The 18,378-nt window shown below is 32.4% G+C and overlaps 1 protein-coding gene and 1 non-coding gene across 2 annotated transcripts in view; both read right to left on the bottom strand.

Moving 5' to 3' along the window:
- Positions 1-18,378, bottom strand: part of LOC127878525 (C2 calcium-dependent domain-containing protein 4C-like) — a 41,822-nt gene that overhangs the window by 16,603 nt on the left and 6,841 nt on the right. The gene's annotated exons all lie outside the window — the stretch shown is intronic.
- Trnaf-gaa (transfer RNA phenylalanine (anticodon GAA)) lies at positions 13,096-13,182 on the bottom strand. Its single transcript is given in 2 exon segments — positions 13,096-13,131; positions 13,146-13,182. It is a non-coding gene; the product is annotated as a tRNA-Phe (tRNA).

Below are 18,378 nucleotides of genomic sequence, written 5' to 3'. Positions count from 1 at the left end.
TAAATCAATGTGATGTGTCTGGTAGAAGAACATCTAATCACAATTCAAAAGTCAGCAACGGAAACAAAACTGTGAAGCGCATTTATTTTCTAATCCCAAGCTCAGTTTTAATGGCTGAAAAGAAAAACTTATACTAAAACTTTATTAACATTCTATAAACAATACAAGATAAAGGCTTGGAAAATAAACATTAATTCTGTACACCCAGCCGTTTTTAACACATTATTTTATTCTCTAATCCATTGCAGCATAACATGGGCAGAAATACCTTTGCATTATCAAGCACAAATATAAATCATATTCCGCTTTCCAAATGTAAAATACTTTTTTCACTTATGTATTGCTAAATATCAGAAATAAAAAAAGAGGAGATGGATAAACATTTACCCAAATTGCATATCATAGAAATAAAGTCACACAAATTAAAACAGAAATAATTAAATGACCCGCGGTTGGACATTTAAACGTCATTTAAGGCACTAATAAGGTTACACAATAATACTCAAAGTAAATATTTTCACGAGAAATTACACGTCAATAAATCAATCACATAATAATAATTTAGCAAACAAGCTTTCATTTACAGTAGATAAATAAAATTAGCTTTTAAACGGACGTCCGTTATTGCAAACCAACCGTTGAACATTTTGAATCATTTTTCATTATTATTGACCAACATTTTTGTTGAAATATGACAGAAATACGAAATTCATTCATTTATTTTCGGCGGCCATTTGTGCAATATAACATGATATGTCTTGGCATTATTTCAAATGTATATATGTAAACAATAAGAAAAACAGTACTTTTGAACTTCTTTGTTTTGGTCAAGTTTAGTCCCACACATTCAACCAAGTATAGCTATAACTAAGTAAGTAGAACGGTAAATGCATATATTGACACAGAATATTGAACACTTAATAAAGAAAAAAAGGACTTTGTGTGCGCATGCGTAACCAAAAAAGATCCATTTGTTTAAATTGTTGAGACATTTAATTAGCATTATCATGAATTGACTTGAAATTGTATCAAACGAAAATCGTATTGAAACCGTATTTTTATATTCATTAGCAAAAAAAAATAGAATGGGTGGAGACAGAACATTGATACAAAAGAGAAAGGAAAGATTAATAGTTTTTTTAATTGGCAAATGAACAGTTTTACTTTATAGGTTTTCAATTATTTAAATAAAGAATCTGCACATTTTGGGGTTATATATTGGCAGTTTGTATATTTTTTTTATAGATTTTTCTGATAAATGTAGTCCACAAGTTTTAGCCATAAACCTCCTTTACAAACAACAAACACAAATTCTAAGTAGCTCTTTAGGGTAAATGAACACTTGCATATATATCAAAAGCACGAAGAACAAAGAAATTGTTTTATTGCAATGATGTTTTTAAAAATTGAAATTGTTAAGTAAGAATAATTATTAAATGTGTTACATGTAATCAAAACATGACAACACTGTCATAAAGCTGAATCCTTCTTATGAAGATATGCCTAATTCTTACTTATATATATAGGATCTGGCACGATTTGTCATATCATACCATATTTTATTAAACGAGTTCAGGAATTTTGTTAGCAAGCGAGCCTTTGGCGAGCTTACTAGCGAATTTCCTGGACGAGTTTAATAAAATATGGTATGATATGACAACGAGTGTGAGATCTTTTTTTATCACATGCTTTCAAAAGAGTATTAAATAAATATTTACGCAAACATAATGATAAATTCCGAATGTTGTTTACATTTCGTGACGTCATTTGACGTTGCAACGTCATTTCAGCAAAATAACAAAATGCGATTGGTCAATAAACGAAAACTAAGCCAATGAAAACGCTTGAAAATGTTGTATTACACATGTGTTATATAAAAAAAATATATGTAATGGTTATATTACATGGGAAAAAGGGTATTGCATGTGATAAATCTAGGGACTATATAACGGATATAACCATGCACTGAAATAATACATAAGCCTAAGTAACGTGTTTAAGTTTAAAAAATGAAAAAGACATGCGCAGACAAACGAATTATGGCGTGTTCTATCTATCAAAATTGTTTTTGACAATTTTTAATGTGTGGTAGACGGAGATATAGTGCATTTTAACAGGTAGTTGATGAAATCCCATTTCCTCCGTTATTGACACTATATATTATAGTTTGATAATTGATATTCCAACGTTAAAGATAAGATTTCAATTTCCGTATATTCCTACGTAAGTTAACGTAAGTTACACTTTGCGAATATCAGAGAAACGAAAAGCTCTTTTATTCCAAGATCAATATGTCGTTTCATATTTGTATAATTTATATTGCTAGGCACTACTATAAGGAATACATAATGGAATCATTTATTATACAACAAATTGGTGTGGTTACTGATTCGTGTGTTTAATAATAACAATATCTTGAATAAAAAATGCATTAAGTAAACAAATGTCTTTAAAACAAAAAAATCCACAAATTTAATTGTTAGCAAGTAAAAGACAGTGAAATGAAATCAATAAATCAAATAGTTGAACAATTAAATTCAATCAAATTGTCGTTGTTTATTTAACGCGCACTTTGATTACGTAACTTTATTTAGATGAACAACTGCTTTGCAATATAGTCAGATGGTATCTTGGATCGAATACTATAAAAGACACGTAAAGACATGTAATGAATGGAATCGAGAGCTTTATAGCTATATCCTGGATAGCAACTTAATATCGATAATCCCATAACACTTTTTCTGAAACTTGTAAAATGTTTAGTCTTGGGCAAAAGAAAATTGCTTATTGTGTTTTTTTTTAGTAAAATCGTACATAAAACAGCAAAAAGTGAGGTTGCCTTTGCAAATTGATTGATGATGCGGGTCATCAAACGTATTTTTTTTGTGAATTGTTAAAACAGACTAGCTGCGAATTAGAGTTCAATCGGTGTGTATTTAAGAAAATGGTTGACATTACGTTCTGAATGTTGAATTGTAGAACCCAGCGTCATAAAAATTAATAACCCTCATCTCTATAAAAAAAATTCAATATAATTTAAACAAGATGTGTTTGTGAAACACTATTACCCCTCCCCCTCTTTATTTGACCTTTAACCTTGAAGGATGACTTTGATCTTGACATTTCATCCACTCAAAATGTGCAGCTCCATGAGATACACATGCATGCCAAATATCAAGTTGCTATCTTAAATAGTGCAAACGTTATGGCCACTGTTAAAGTTTGACGCAAACAAACCAATAAACCAACAAACAGACAGGGCAAAAACAATATGTCCCCAGTATAGATCTGGGGAAAATAAAAATGTTCCACCGTTATGAGCCATCAAATTCAATTTAAACTTTTATTGTGACATTAAAATTAAGTATTTAACATAATTATGTCATTCTTGGTAAGCCCGAACATAAGTAACTACGGTTAAAATGAAGACATTACATTGTTTGAAAAAAAATGTTATAATTGCGTCGTCCAACAGTAATGTTTGGTGGGTCAAAGACTAAGCCGTCTAACGGTTAAATGACAAAAAGCTGAACAATCGGTTAATAGCAATTTTACCGACTACGTTAGATGATACAACATATTATATAGCTTAATGTTATACAAGAAACAAATTTACTGGACCTTAACAGTCCCAAATTTAAAATGTTTGTCATTTTATTATCGTTTTCATGGATCATTAAGATAACAGTTTGCCACAACTAAACTCCTTATTAAGAACAAGATTTTGAGTTCAATAAGCGCATATGTCTAAGGTGGAAGCCTTTCCAGTATTAATATATTAGCCAGTTGAATAAGTCTTACCCCAAAATAACGTCAATATCAATGTAATATCTAGTGGTGTGTTTGTGTGTGTGTGTGTTTATGTTGATCCTGTTTAATATCCATGCAAATAAATAAGCTTTGTAAGAAGCATTATTTGATGTTACCAGTCAATCGATATATGCCTCAGTAATCAATAGATACCGAAGCATACACACGTTTTGAAACGATAAATGTATACTTAGCATATATCCATATCGGTAAACAGACCTGCTTTTGTTCATCGATTATTTGGTACATAAATGTATTGCTAAGCTAGTGTTTAGCATACCAGGAAGAAGGACCAATGCCAAAGAAGTGTAGAGGATGAGCGTGTGTCTTTATTCCTAAAGGTACCGGTTTCGAGAATCACGGGAAATGTTATTCTTTTGCATGCATTTATAACACATAGATGACTTTCTTAGTTTATTGTTTCAAGCAAACATAACAAACCATCTTATGCTTATTTAACTATGATATAACCTAGTGGTTTCCATAATCAAATCGTTTTACCTGGATTCTACATTTTGATGTCATCTTTCAGTAGTGACTGATTTCTAAAACTATAAATAATAAAATTGATTGGAACCTTGATTATTCTTCCATTGTGATTCCGACTACAAACATTACAAATGGTGATTCATACCATTTTACATTAAATTCTACGTATTTTCGTGGTTTCTACCGTACCACTTACATACGCTTTACAAAGTTGTGTCGAAGTGTTCTTAGAACTTTCTAAGTCCAGACGAACATCAAATTGACGGTTGTAAATTGTTAGATTCGGCAATGCGATAACGTCTACACAGAATGTAATATCGGTATCAGTTTATAGCAATGCTAGGTGCAATATAATTTCCATCGCAAAATTGACTCTGGCAGCCATTTTCCGAGGTACTGCTCATATTTTAATCATGTGATCATATGCCCCCCCCCCGACACTGCCCCCCCCCGACACTGCCCCCCCCCCGACACTGCCCCCCCCGACACTGCCCCCCCCGACACTGCCCCCCCCCCGACACTGCCCCCCCCCCGACACTGCCCCCCCCCCCCGACACGCTCACATAAAAATAATAAAAGTACCTCATAAATGCCATTTTTTGTGTATGAAAATAATGAAAACAGGGTAATGAATGATACATAGTACATATGGTTTCAAACGATATTTTAATTATGTTTTAATCAAGTACCATATTAAACCGCATCTGTAAAGGTTGTGAACTAATGCACTAAAACTGTGAACATTATTTTCGCATACTAACGCAAACACAAACACCCGAAGAATCGTTCTTAGTTCTTTATTTAGTTGTTAACACAAAGCATCCACGTCAATAACATATTTAATCAACTATATAACTGCCAGGACATAAAAAATCCGTCCAGACAGAATCCCCACCCCCTATATGGGGTTCTGAAGACAATCCTCTAGTGTTTGTCATGTTATTTATAGCAAACTTGCAAGTGTCGGTAGCCTATTATGGCCTGCAAGAAAGATTTTCAGACAAACAGACCTTGTTTCGTCACACATGTGTGACTAGATAATTTAACGATTCTTTCATGAACACTATACTTTTTCGGTAGTTTGTTTCTCATAATAAGAGACAAATGGCATTTATCGAGAAAGTGTCATTCATTTCTGGGTTATCAACGTAAGACGTTAATTGATATTACATCCCATCTTCCGTTGACGATTGACTGACCTAGCACCGACCCTTAAAGTCTTTGGGATGTAATTCACCGGTAATGCGTAATTTGTTTTTGGCTAAAACATGTGTCTATGTTTCGTATGAACATGCATAGAGTAGGACACATCCTCTGCGACAAAGACGCGGTGATGGTGCCAATGTCCCAGGGGATTATGCTCAAATAAGCTAATGCAATATTTCGAAGGTATTCACTCGGCCTGCTGGCATAATGTTAAGATCATTAAAGGTGAAAAGCTTGATAAAACAGCTTCGCCAACAAATTTACTGAAAGTTCTGTTCGGACGTATGTTGCTCAGTATAGAAATTAAATACATGTGTAAATACAATGTGTACTATTGATGGTCTAAAGCACATCAGATCTGTAGTACAAAAAATCCGTCGTACAAACATAACTTTGCATACACGCTTATTAACGAATAACAATAAACAGCGTCAAAACAAACTGTTAGTATCGTTTTCAAAATGAATGTCCGTGTATAACTTCTTTTAAATGCATATTTAAATCCGTATTTTTGTAAAAAGATGAAAAAATCTACTGCACGTATGTTACATTATAAACGTAAGAGCATATATACACATGGACAGTTACATTCTAGTAATCAAATTATTCAGATATAGAAACTGCGACTGGTATCAGTCCATTAGCAAACCAGTTTCCACCATCAATTATTCAAAACGCCATGACATGAAACATATAAACATTCACTAGCAGCTTAGAGTACATGAACACCTGCACATATTACTTCAAGGATTTGTGAACCTAGAGCTTATTTACAACCATCTATGATATGTTGCATTAAGAAGCATTTTCAACATGATATGTGATATAAGTGTACTCGTGTTTAATGCATATTTTGTATATTTTTATGAAACAAAAGGTTCTTTAATTTCACGGAAATAATAACGTTCAACATTAGTAATATTTATATTATATCGGACTTTTTTTTTACTTATTTCTGAAAAAAATGAATCGTGCTCCCATAAATACCAATTTTAAATGTATATTTTAAACAGATTTCTCTGAACCCATACAAATACAGCTCTTCATAATATTAAATAATATCAAGAAAGAAACATAGTTAAATTTGATCAACAAATCGCAAATATTTATAAAAAAAAATTGCTTGCCGGTTCTGAACAAATTGTCGTCCCTCTTATGACTTCAGATAGCGACTGCATAGTTGGCATGCAAATTGTCGTGGATTGGTTTTGTTCCATACTTTGCTTATATCATATTTACGAGAATTAAATACGAAAACTACCAGTCAGTATAAACTTATCTATTGAGAGTTGACAGACCATATAAACCCTTCAAGTATGAAGCGATGACATGTATTGAGTCTTGTGATATGGGTATCGCTTTATATTCTTTGGTAATGTCTGTATATGATATGGGTATGTTTGAAATGATATGGATCCTTGAAATGCTGTCAGAAGGATTCAGTGAAAAGTTATTGGGCTATCGGTGTTCAATGTTGATATATAATGTAAATTTCATAAGTAAATGCTTTTTTTTTCAGATCATAATTGACATTTACAAAGCTGTTGGTTAAGAGACTCATAACCAAAACATGTACCTATTGATTGTTAAGTAGTGACTTTCAGTCCAGTGAAAAGGCGATAGTGATTTATTTGCGAGGGATAAAAAATCTCAGACGCTAAGGGCGCATATACTGTTCAGTTGGTCATTCTTATCACCAAGTACAATCCTTTCTGATTACATCTCTATGGGTATATTTCTTTGATGTGAACATGTCGTTACATAGTGTGGATTTTCTTATTATGGTTATTATAGTTATTTTATTATGTGGAGACTCCTTTAAATATAAGATAAGATAAGAATGAAAATCCTTGATATAATTGGGAGACTTCTATAAATCAATGCCAATGTCATATAAACACGTCAACAACAAGTATTTACTACGCAAACAGATGTATACGCAGTATATGTTTATGTTTCGACAAATTAATAGAAACGTGCACATTGTGTAAAATATTTAAGATTTTTTAACAAAATTATAAATATCATATAGAGAAATATCCACATAATATAAAGAAATTCTAACAACATATACAGACATTCCCATAGCATACACTTACACATAAGCTAAAATAGAATGAACAGCATTGAAAACATAAAACGATACCGCCAGAACATCCCAAACAGCACTATTGATCACATCCATTTGTTCGCATGCAAGGAAGTTTTTAAATAATCAATCAACAATAAAAAACTAATGTAGCTTGAAAAAGTGGGTTTCAGTCCTGATGACAAACAGTTATACGGGTCATGATTGGATCGTTATTATTGAATCTGTTATCGATACAGGGATGGTCTATTCATCATACTCAAAGACTTAGTGTAAGGATTATTTGTTTTGTTTGTTTGAAGAAAAAGTTTTATCACACGATTCTTACAATATCGGACTGGAGGAGCTTTATCCGACTGCTACAGACACCCATCCCCTACACACACACAAAACGCACAAGACAATGCTGTCTTGAGTGTTTAACTTTTATTATGTAGCAGTGCAGTGCTGTGGCAAAATCCGGGTCCTAAAACAACACAGATTAAAAAGTGGGAGGACATCTTTATTTGCGATTGGTAATGGGTGAAAGAAAGGAGGATTAAACAATACTTTTTATTTAGACAATATATATTGTTTATGATAGTTATAATGATAATAAAAGGTAAACTAAATCCATGAACGCAAAAAATAACAAGAATTTCATTTGTATAAACACAAATGAAACTGACATAGTTAGTGAACCAAACTTGCAAAAAACACATGCATTTAACAATTTTATAATATTCACGTTGTTCATGTGTTACCTATTTTATATTTGTATAATAATTAGCAAATATAATATACGAATTAAGCGATGATTTACACTATGATCGCAACTTTATGTGTATGTATATAATCAACCATAAAACATTCACTTCCTTCGAATACGACTTCATCACGAGAAAACTGTCGAATACTTGGAAGACAGGAACACGCTAGAGAAACCATAAATCCATGGGCATCACGGTATTAACACAAGATGAAAACGGAAAAAAATCGAAACGCGTAACTTACTGAGCGTTGTATGACTTTGTTTCCTATTTGATATATCATGGAACTTGCTAGATGCTGGAACAACCCAGAAATCTGGACAATAAAAACATAACTGTTCCATTAGAAATCCTTTCAATATTACATATAATATAACCGTAATTAATACAATAAGTAAGTTAGGGACCGTTAAAAGACGCTTTCATCACTTTTGTTGTGTTTGTTTGTGTTTGTTGGGTATTTACGTGCCGTTTATATTCTTTTCATTGTATTTAACATTGTTATGCCATTGGGTTTTCTCCACAAATACAAGACCACACGCTATAACGAGATTTCTCTCCTGCTGATACAGCTGATGTATCACTTTGTTTATATTTGAGTCTTAACTTCTGACATTCACGATTCTCAATATTAAGTACTGGTTTTATAAGTAACGTTTATTAACATATTAATTGGATCATGATTACTGTCTACTGAATCGATGAAAGGATGGTTTAAATTCATAAATAAGAAAATAACCGATCATTTCGTAGAAGTGATAGTAAGATGACGAATCCTATACCAATTTTATGGATTGAAATATTAACATGACTTTAATATCATTAAATTCATTTGATTATATCATACCACACTGCATACCTGTACATATGCATTCATGTATACATTAAAAGTTTGAGCAATATTCCGTTTGGTCATAGTAAAATATTTAATATTGCCATTTAAAACACATTTTATACTGGCCAGTAAGGTAAGAAAACTAGTAAGCAATCATTTGTTTTACATTTTGCTTGCCGCAAAAAGGATAGAATAATTAAAACCTATTTTGCATTTAGGGATATGTTGTTGTGTAATAGTATTGCATACAGCAACGTATTTACAAATGTCATGTCGTATGATAAGTGGATTGGAAGAAACTAGTGTAACTTAAAGTCCGTTCTTAATTGCTTTGGGAAATATTGAAGGGAATAGAAGGTAATGATAAGAGTGTTACAATTGTGACTTACTTCGAATAATTTACAACCACACACAATATGTCGTTTCTTATATGCACATTAATTTGTATCAATTGCAAAACTCGGCTTTGCAAGTGTACATACATAAATGTTTAAACTGTAAAGATCTTAGACAATCAAGATATTTTCAAGAAAAAATGTCAGATTACCACCCGCTAGCCCTTAATCCCATTACTTAAACGAAAACCAATACCGCTAATATATGAAGAAAGGTTACACGTCACATATTGTCATGGAGATATACACTGCGTAGGATGGTTATCTCATTTGGAGCATTCATCGCATGGTTGTCAAACCAAGTTATAGTATGCAAGGTGCATGCATAAAGTTTCTTTCCCATTTTTAATGCTTAGTAAGTATTAATAATCGTACGTTATGGATGTAAAAAGTGGGCTAAAACCGTTTGAATAGTTGAGTAGATAGCTTTACAGAAAATACATTTATATTCGTGACTCTTATAACGGCGTCTTACACGTTTGAAAGTAATTCCATCTTGATAGTGTACAGCACTTTATTTTAATCTACTAACGATTTTTTTAGCGTGGTTGTATTCTCCAGCATACGATTACGATATACTAGTTATTGCATGCAATAGTCAGCAACTATACTTAATGATAAGGTAGGAAAGTTATATTACGCCAATCTGTCAACCACACACATTTGGCCATCAACGAATGTTTGTGTAACACTTTCCATCAAACAACCTGGCAACAGTTTTCCGCATAGCTAAACTCAGTCTCAGTCAAACTTCATTATTAGATAATTTGGAAACCTAAAGGAAAGATGTTACATAATCGCATAAATGTAACTTAGGACAAAATGCTTGCAAACAGGCGTTATTTATTGCGATGTTGCGGCCGCATCAGATTTGTACGCGATATGGATATGCAACCCGAACGTACACTATCCTTGTAGTAAATCTTATTACCAACTTTATTTTATATGAGACGTTCAATACAATCTTAAATTATTGTGTTTTCAAAAAAAGATTCTGCAAACAAACACATAGGTGAATCACAAAATGGTGGTTACGCCAAATTTTATTTAGGTTATGATAAACATAGACATGACTTTTTCTGTACATCCTGTAAGGATTTAAATTCAAGATAATAAAGTTATGTAGTTGTCAAAATCGTTCATATATAACAGTCAATGTCACTTAGTGAAAACAAACGCGTTTTTTATTGTTGAACAGTCTGTTTAACTTAACAAAAAGATAAACGAAGTGTTATAAAACTGTAAGATGGTCGGGTTCGGTTTTTAGTTGTAAAGGTTACGTATACTAATTCATTGCATTCTATCAAGGGTTCACAAATATATTCATGTTCAGTTTTAGTTTTAAGATTCATGCCAGTAAGATATTTCACATCCAGGCTAAAAACTGTAGTTTCTTACTTATTTACTATTATAATTTACTGTTGGTAAAAAACATTATATTTAAAAAATATTCATGGCATATATTAGCATTCTTTTATAATGAACAATTATGAAAATCAGAACAATAGTGGCACCCGTGTCCGTGTATGTTCCCGTGTGTGTGAGTTTTGTGTTTGGTCAGTAGAGGTGTGCGTGGTTGTGTGTCCATGACATTGCGTGTCCGGCTCATATAGCTGTATGTTATGGGATATCAAGATAAATTGGCAAAATTTTCATCATCCTAAAACAACCCTGTTGCTTGCTTAAATGCGAAGATCCCAGTTGACACTTGGAGTTTTTGCTTATTCCTTTTATGAATACACGGTGAAAGTAAATGTTCTATTCGGCTCAACACTTTGTCGTAAATTAATTATGTGATTTCAAAATATATTCACACACATAATAATGATATCGGGGCGATTGTTTCGTGAAACAACGAAACAACCATGTTGCTTCTAGGTCAAGGTTGAAGTGTTTGTATGGTTCCTAAATGTTATTAATGAAAATAAATGGCCATGTGACTGTCATTTCTTTATAAGAAATAATCAAAATGTTTCGTAATTCAAAATGACAGTTTTATGCTCTAATTAAGGTGCTTGCTTAAAGCGTTATTTCACATATGTACAAGATAAGTATTGATGCAAAGCATTAAAGGGCGTCGGGAATTTCAGTGTAAAAGGCACTCAATGAAGTTATATGGAACGATTTTTTCTACTGTAAATATTAATATATTGGCCGATTATTTTAAACAAAATAGAAAAAGATTCTGGTATAACCATTATCTATACTTTTGTGTTATAACCCCCAAATAACCATTATTTATTATGCTGTGTTATAACCCCCAAATATCCATTATCTATGATTTTGTGTTGTAACTCCCAAATATTTCATAGTTCATTTTATTTACATTGGTTTCCTTTTTTTACTGGCATCCGTGTGCAGTTTTCATTAATGGAACAGAACTGTGTAGGTTTTAAAAAATCTGCTTCATCTTGTAAGCGTAATTTCATATTTTTCTCAACTTCAAGGGGAGATGATTCTGAACTCATTCATACGTTGCTCATTTACGATAGGGGTTGAGTACTCATTGATATGAAAACACTGTAAAGTTTGAAAAAAAATTGAATGAAAACTAAATTGCATAATGAAGCTGCATTTCGCAATACGTTGAAATTCAGTAAAAGATCATAATAGATTTATTGCTCCGATATTCATCGTTTTCAATAGGGTTCGAGTAATACTGATATAAAAACACTTAACAAGTTTATCAAATTTAATAGAAAAAAATCTGGACTTATTGTCCCGATGTTTCTCATTTTAAATGAGGTAAAAATGCTCATTGATATTAAGACACTGTAAATTTGGAAAGAATCTGATGAAAAATGTTGACATTATCACCTAACCAAGCAGTTTTTACTTTTATTTTTAAATTCAAAGAGACATAATTCTGGACTTATGGTCCGATATTGCTCATATAGAGAGTTTGGGTTGGGTCCTCATTGATAAAAAACCTGTGCAAGTTTGGGAACAATCGGATGAAAATTTTGGACTTCGAACAACGATTTCAAAATTTCTCAAATTCTTAGGAAAATAACTATGGACGTTATGGTCGAATAATGCTAAAAGGCCCATACCTACCTGGATAGTAATACGTGTCGCGCTTCGCGCTCTATATGTGTTTCTTAAAAAAAAACCGAGGAGTGCTTGACTCTAGGGAAACGGGTTGCTGGGACACAGCTCCTCCTTGATAAGCGGCTGCTTCCTTTATCGTAACTCATTGTTACAATCCATAATACGTGTCGCGCTCTATATGTGGTAGGGAAAGTACTTAGGGCCAATGATAGACAACCATAAAAATACATGGATTATAGATGTGTTGTTTGCATTTATTTGTTAATATAAAAACACGTGTATTTTTTATAAGATTTTTAAGTGATGTAAGAAATTTTCATTAACGTTGTCACCACGCGGCATCCATTAATTTTAATAAAAATGTCCAATTGTAGTAAAATGGATTTTAAAATGTCTTACATAAAATAAAGCTTTATAATGTTTATTAACCTGACTGAAAAAAAAATGTCAGCCGCCGAACTGTTCCGTTCGTGCCGGAACCCGGAATTGAACCGGGGGCCTTTAGATGATTGCGTAAACAACTTCAGTCTAACGCTCTCCCAACTGAGCTATTCCGGCTGACATCATTTATGTACTGCTATTTGGTGAACTTGTGTATAGCGATCGTTATTATATGTCTATTAATAAACTAATACATTGTACGTTTTCGTACCACTACGCCTTCAAATAAACTTGCTTGCGCGATAGGTCGTCAAATATCGTACTACATTGATTCTCCACTAAATAAGCAAATAAGAAAAAGCACAAAATAAATATATTTTGATTATGTTTTGTTTTTATACAAAACCAGAAAGTTTCGCGTATTTGTCCAGTCCCTGTGATCTTTCCCCTGTGATTAGTTATGGATCAGTTATTAATTAAAACAATTCGCTTTGCATTATTGGCAATAAATGTTGTAATAAATGTAATAGGCACAAATGCAGTACTTATTTACACTAATTTACACAAAAAATTACCACTATGCAAGATATTCTTAAAACAAAAATATATGCATTGATCCGTAAAATAACTTCTCCTCCCATAAGCGAAAAAAAATGCATTGCATACTAGTTGCCGCTCTCCAGAGCGACGCCAAAAATAGGCTTACGGTGTAACAACACTTACAAAGGACTGTATTTACTGCTCACGTTATGTATGGTATACACTACTTGCTTTTGAGTCCAATGAAATATAGCGAGGGGCACCCGTGTTCTCCTGACACATGTCTAGTTTTGAGATGAAATCATTTATATTTCTCTCTATATTAAAAATACCATTATTTCAGTCAGAATATAGTTATAACAGATCCTTTGTATCCTTGATTAGCCTTGGAGACACTACAAACCGAGTAATCACTATATATTATGAGGATAGTACAAGAAGATCAAATGTTGTTAACCACTGGCGGGAAATCCTTAATCTGACTTTTAGCGTGAAATACCATTACGTGATTTGTATTCCTGCCTTTGAAGTGCTATTTGTAAGAAACTTAAGTTTCTATATACAAATTGTTTCTTGAGATCAACAGGGACAAAAAACTCGTTAATGTAACGACTTTCTGTAAACAGGCATAGCAATCGGAATTTCAAACGCCACTTACCACAAGAAGAAAATCAATCAAAGAAATGTTATATTAACGAATGATTATTTTGTTGATGAATTCGCTTGTTCATATTTAATTTGATGTAAATATCATGAGTTGTTTTCGATATACCCATATAACTCACGATGAAATCAATATACATGAAATTGTTAAATACTTTTCACTATTTTATTTATAAACTACTTTGTGCTTATAGTTATAATATCAATAATTTATGCTCTGAACACAGTGATACAAACAAAGCTCGCAATTCTGACAAATGAAAGGCAATATTTCATCATGATTGCTCGTGAACACGAATAAATTTTACTATATCACCTGCTTTATCAAAACTGGGCCTTATGCCATATGCGGACAGGGTATCCAGACCAACCTTGGCATAGGCGCCATTCGGTCAAGAGCATGACAACTTGCGTGACTTTAAAGCGCACAGACAATGTGAATACATATGACCCATTTTCGAGTAACCCGATTTAATTAAAAATTTGGTGATGTAAACTTCACAAGTTTGTCCATTATTGCACCGCTTAAAAGACTTAAAATAACAGTAAACAATATTTGTTTTCATACATATTTATATCATCGTTCAATATGTACTACACATACCAAGAGCAAAACCAATAATGATATTAAAGAACGGAAAGACGATGTTATGGAACACATTAATAAGTATGACACATTAAATATTATAAAGATGTCAATTTCAAAATAAAAATAACGGACTTGAATTGCAAGTTCCACAATTCGATTGATATTATTTTAATGTGGATAAAACACTCACGTCTACACTTATACATGTATCAGAGAACATTAATATATACTGCATTTCCCTCGTGCGATTGAGTAATATGTGAAATGGTACATAAAAGCTCTACTTGATAAAAAACGAGATTGCAACCAGAAACAACCAATATCAAAATACGTTAAATTAAGAGAACTAAATGTCACACGTACACACTTATTACGCCAATATGCCCTCCCCCAGTTCATTATCCATGTTTCTTGTTTTTAAATAAGAACACAATAAATGTCAAACAGTTTAGTGTGTTTCAAAACAAACAGATATACGATATATTAGAGATTTTAATGAATTTTCAAATCACGCTCCGATTGAATATAATCTTAAAAGCGGAACAATTAGCAAAAAAAATACGCGCGGACCAAGAACATTTGTTAAATGGAATGCTATTCACAGGGAAGCTTTTATTCGCGAATTATCGAGCGATATTGGAAGTCTTGAGTCAAGCCTAATACGCGGGATAGACAATAACAATGAAACAGATGACCTAGTTTCAATTTTTACTCAGTATATTACTTCTAAAGGTAATCCGTATTTTGCACGCACTATTAACTCCGTTTCAAATAGGTTTGATTCACACGACAAAAATAAACAAAAATGGTATAATACGGAATGTGAACAAAAACGTTGAGAATATAAGGATGCTTTATACAAATACAATACTATTAATAACGAGCTTAATCGCCAGTCAGTATTTGAAAAAAAGAAAGCTTACAAATATTATTGCCGTAAATGCAAGTCAGATTTTAATCGTACGTAAGGACGCAAGATGGACAGTATGAAATCAAAGTCCCCTAAAGAATTTTGGAAAATGTTCCAGGAAAGATCCACGAACCCGAACGGAGAAACAATTTATTTAAAAGAATTCGTTGAACACTTTAAAAACCTGGCGAAAAATGAAGGTAGTTTAAATAATGAGAACAGTGTTAATTTTGTTCGCAATTTTGACAGCAACCATAACTCTGAAAGTTCCTACCCGGAACTCGATAGACACATATCATTGGAAGAAATTGTCAAGGCCTCAACGAGATTAGGTAATAATAAGGCGTGTTCTTCGGACAATATTATCTACGAATATTTTAAAGAAAGTGTACATGTAATAGGTTACGCATTGGAATTGTTATTTAATCATATTCTTATGTCTGGGAATTTCCCACACAGCTGGTCAACGGGTCTAATTATTCCCATCTATAAAAATGCGATCCGTCTATACCCAATAATTATCGAGGTATAACCCTTGTGAGTTGTTTTGCTAAATTATTTACTAATATACTAAACGAACGCCTACAAAATTGGGCCACTGCTATTGAAATTTTAACAGACGCGCAGTTCGGTTTCAAGCCGGGCTATAGTACAGTAGACGCAATATTTGTCATTCAATCATTGATTGAAAGTCATTTAAACAATAAACAAAATCTATTTTGCTGTTTTGTCGATTATTTAAAAGCATATGACTTAACGGATCGTATGCATCTCTGGTTTAAGCTCATTAAGTCTGGTATCGATGGTAAATTGTTGTCAGTTTTTCGATCTTTGTATAATCAGATTAAATTGGGTGTACATCATATGAATAGTATTTCAGAATTTTTTTAATCCGACTTCGGTTTATTACAAGGTGAGATATGTTCGCCGATAATGTTTTCATTATTCTTAAATGATATTGAGTTGCACTTGCAAGCTGATATAAATGCGGGCATTACTATTGATCAATTATCAATCTACCTTCTATTATTCGCCGACGACACAGTATTAATATCTGAATCAGCTGAAGGATTACAATCCTCTCTGAACAATTTGTTTGAGTATTGCACGAAGTGGAATATAACTGTCAATGTTGACAAGACAAAAAGTGTCATATTTCATAAAGGTATATTTAAAAAAAGGATATTATTGGGTTTATAACAACAATGCTCTTGAAATCGTGAAGAATTTTAATTATCTATGAATAGTTATGTCAAGCAGTGGCGCGTTTATACAAGCCACAAATACGTTGTCTGCCAACGCGCTTAGGGCGATGAACTCATTATTTACGGTTACAAAATCATTGAATGTACCTGTTAAAATCATGTTTAATCTGTTTCATGCATATGTTGCATCGATTCTTAATTCTGGTAGCGAGGTGTGGGGATTTACTTAAGCTGAAAATATTGAGCGAGTCCAGCGCAAATTCTGCAAATGGCTTTTAAATGTGAAAACTTCTACAAATTCAAATGCTTTGTATTCCGAAGTTGGTAGATACCCGATGTATATATGTAGATATTTACGAGTAGTTAAATATTTCTTAAAATTGTTCAACGAAAAATCGTCCAACTGTATTTGAAACAATATTATTCGTAGACAATGTAAAGAAGCATGTGATCACCCACACTCAAAGTCATGGGCATCAAACGTTCGAAAACTTTTGCAAGAGTCAGGTATTAATGACGTATGGATATATCCAGAATCTTTTAATGTTAAAAGCTTTATTGTATTGTTTCGCAATAGATTACATGATTTGTTTATTTCAAAATAGCGAACTGATGTTAATGACACGTCATCACTATTTCTTTACAAGGAATTGAAACCCATCTTTGAAAGATCCATTTACTTAGAAAAAAATTCAAAATTCTAAATTTAGAAACATAATAGCAAAATTAAGACTATCTTCTCATGTTCTATGTGTAGAAACTGGTAGGCGCCAGAACATTCCAAGAAATGAAAGAATTTGTAAATTATGTACACTTAATGAAATTGAAGATGAGAACCATTTTGTTTTGATATGCCCGTTGTATGATAATTTTAGAAATACATTTATACCTGATGTTTACAGAAGAAGACCAAGTATGTTTAAATTTTTACAATTATTGAATCCGACTAAAAAATCTATACTGATATGTCTTGCTAATTTCTGTATTAAAGCATTTAAACTTAGAGCCGAAAATATATAGATAAGTTTTTTCACCAGAATTGGAATTTTGTATATAGTATCTAACCGCATTATTTTTCTCTTCTAAATCGATTACGGATTTTTACATCCATTTAACTTTGTTAACAATTAATAAAGAGCCTTCTCTTACATATTACATTCTCACAAAATTCATATATTAGTAAAATGCATAAACACAATTGTTGTAATTTTGACGCATGAGTATTTATGTGTATTGATTACTATATTGTTATTGTGACGATGAGCTGTATATGCTTAAGTCGTAAATAAACTTTATGTTATGTTATGTTATACTGACAACATGAAGAGCGCAAGTTATATTTAATTTGATTACATGTGTTTTATAAATGCGAGTTTCGACGTCACAATCGGAATGTCATAAAAGTTCACATCTAAATTAAATTTTCGTTAATCATAATCCAGTCGATTAGAGAAAAATGCCAAAAA

The sequence above is a fragment of the Dreissena polymorpha genome, chromosome 4 (assembly GCF_020536995.1).
Source record: "Dreissena polymorpha isolate Duluth1 chromosome 4, UMN_Dpol_1.0, whole genome shotgun sequence".
In the NCBI taxonomy this organism is placed as follows: domain Eukaryota; kingdom Metazoa; phylum Mollusca; class Bivalvia; order Myida; family Dreissenidae; genus Dreissena; species Dreissena polymorpha.
The sequence above is the reverse complement of the archived record's forward strand: the minus strand, read 5'-3'. Positions and strand labels throughout refer to the sequence as shown.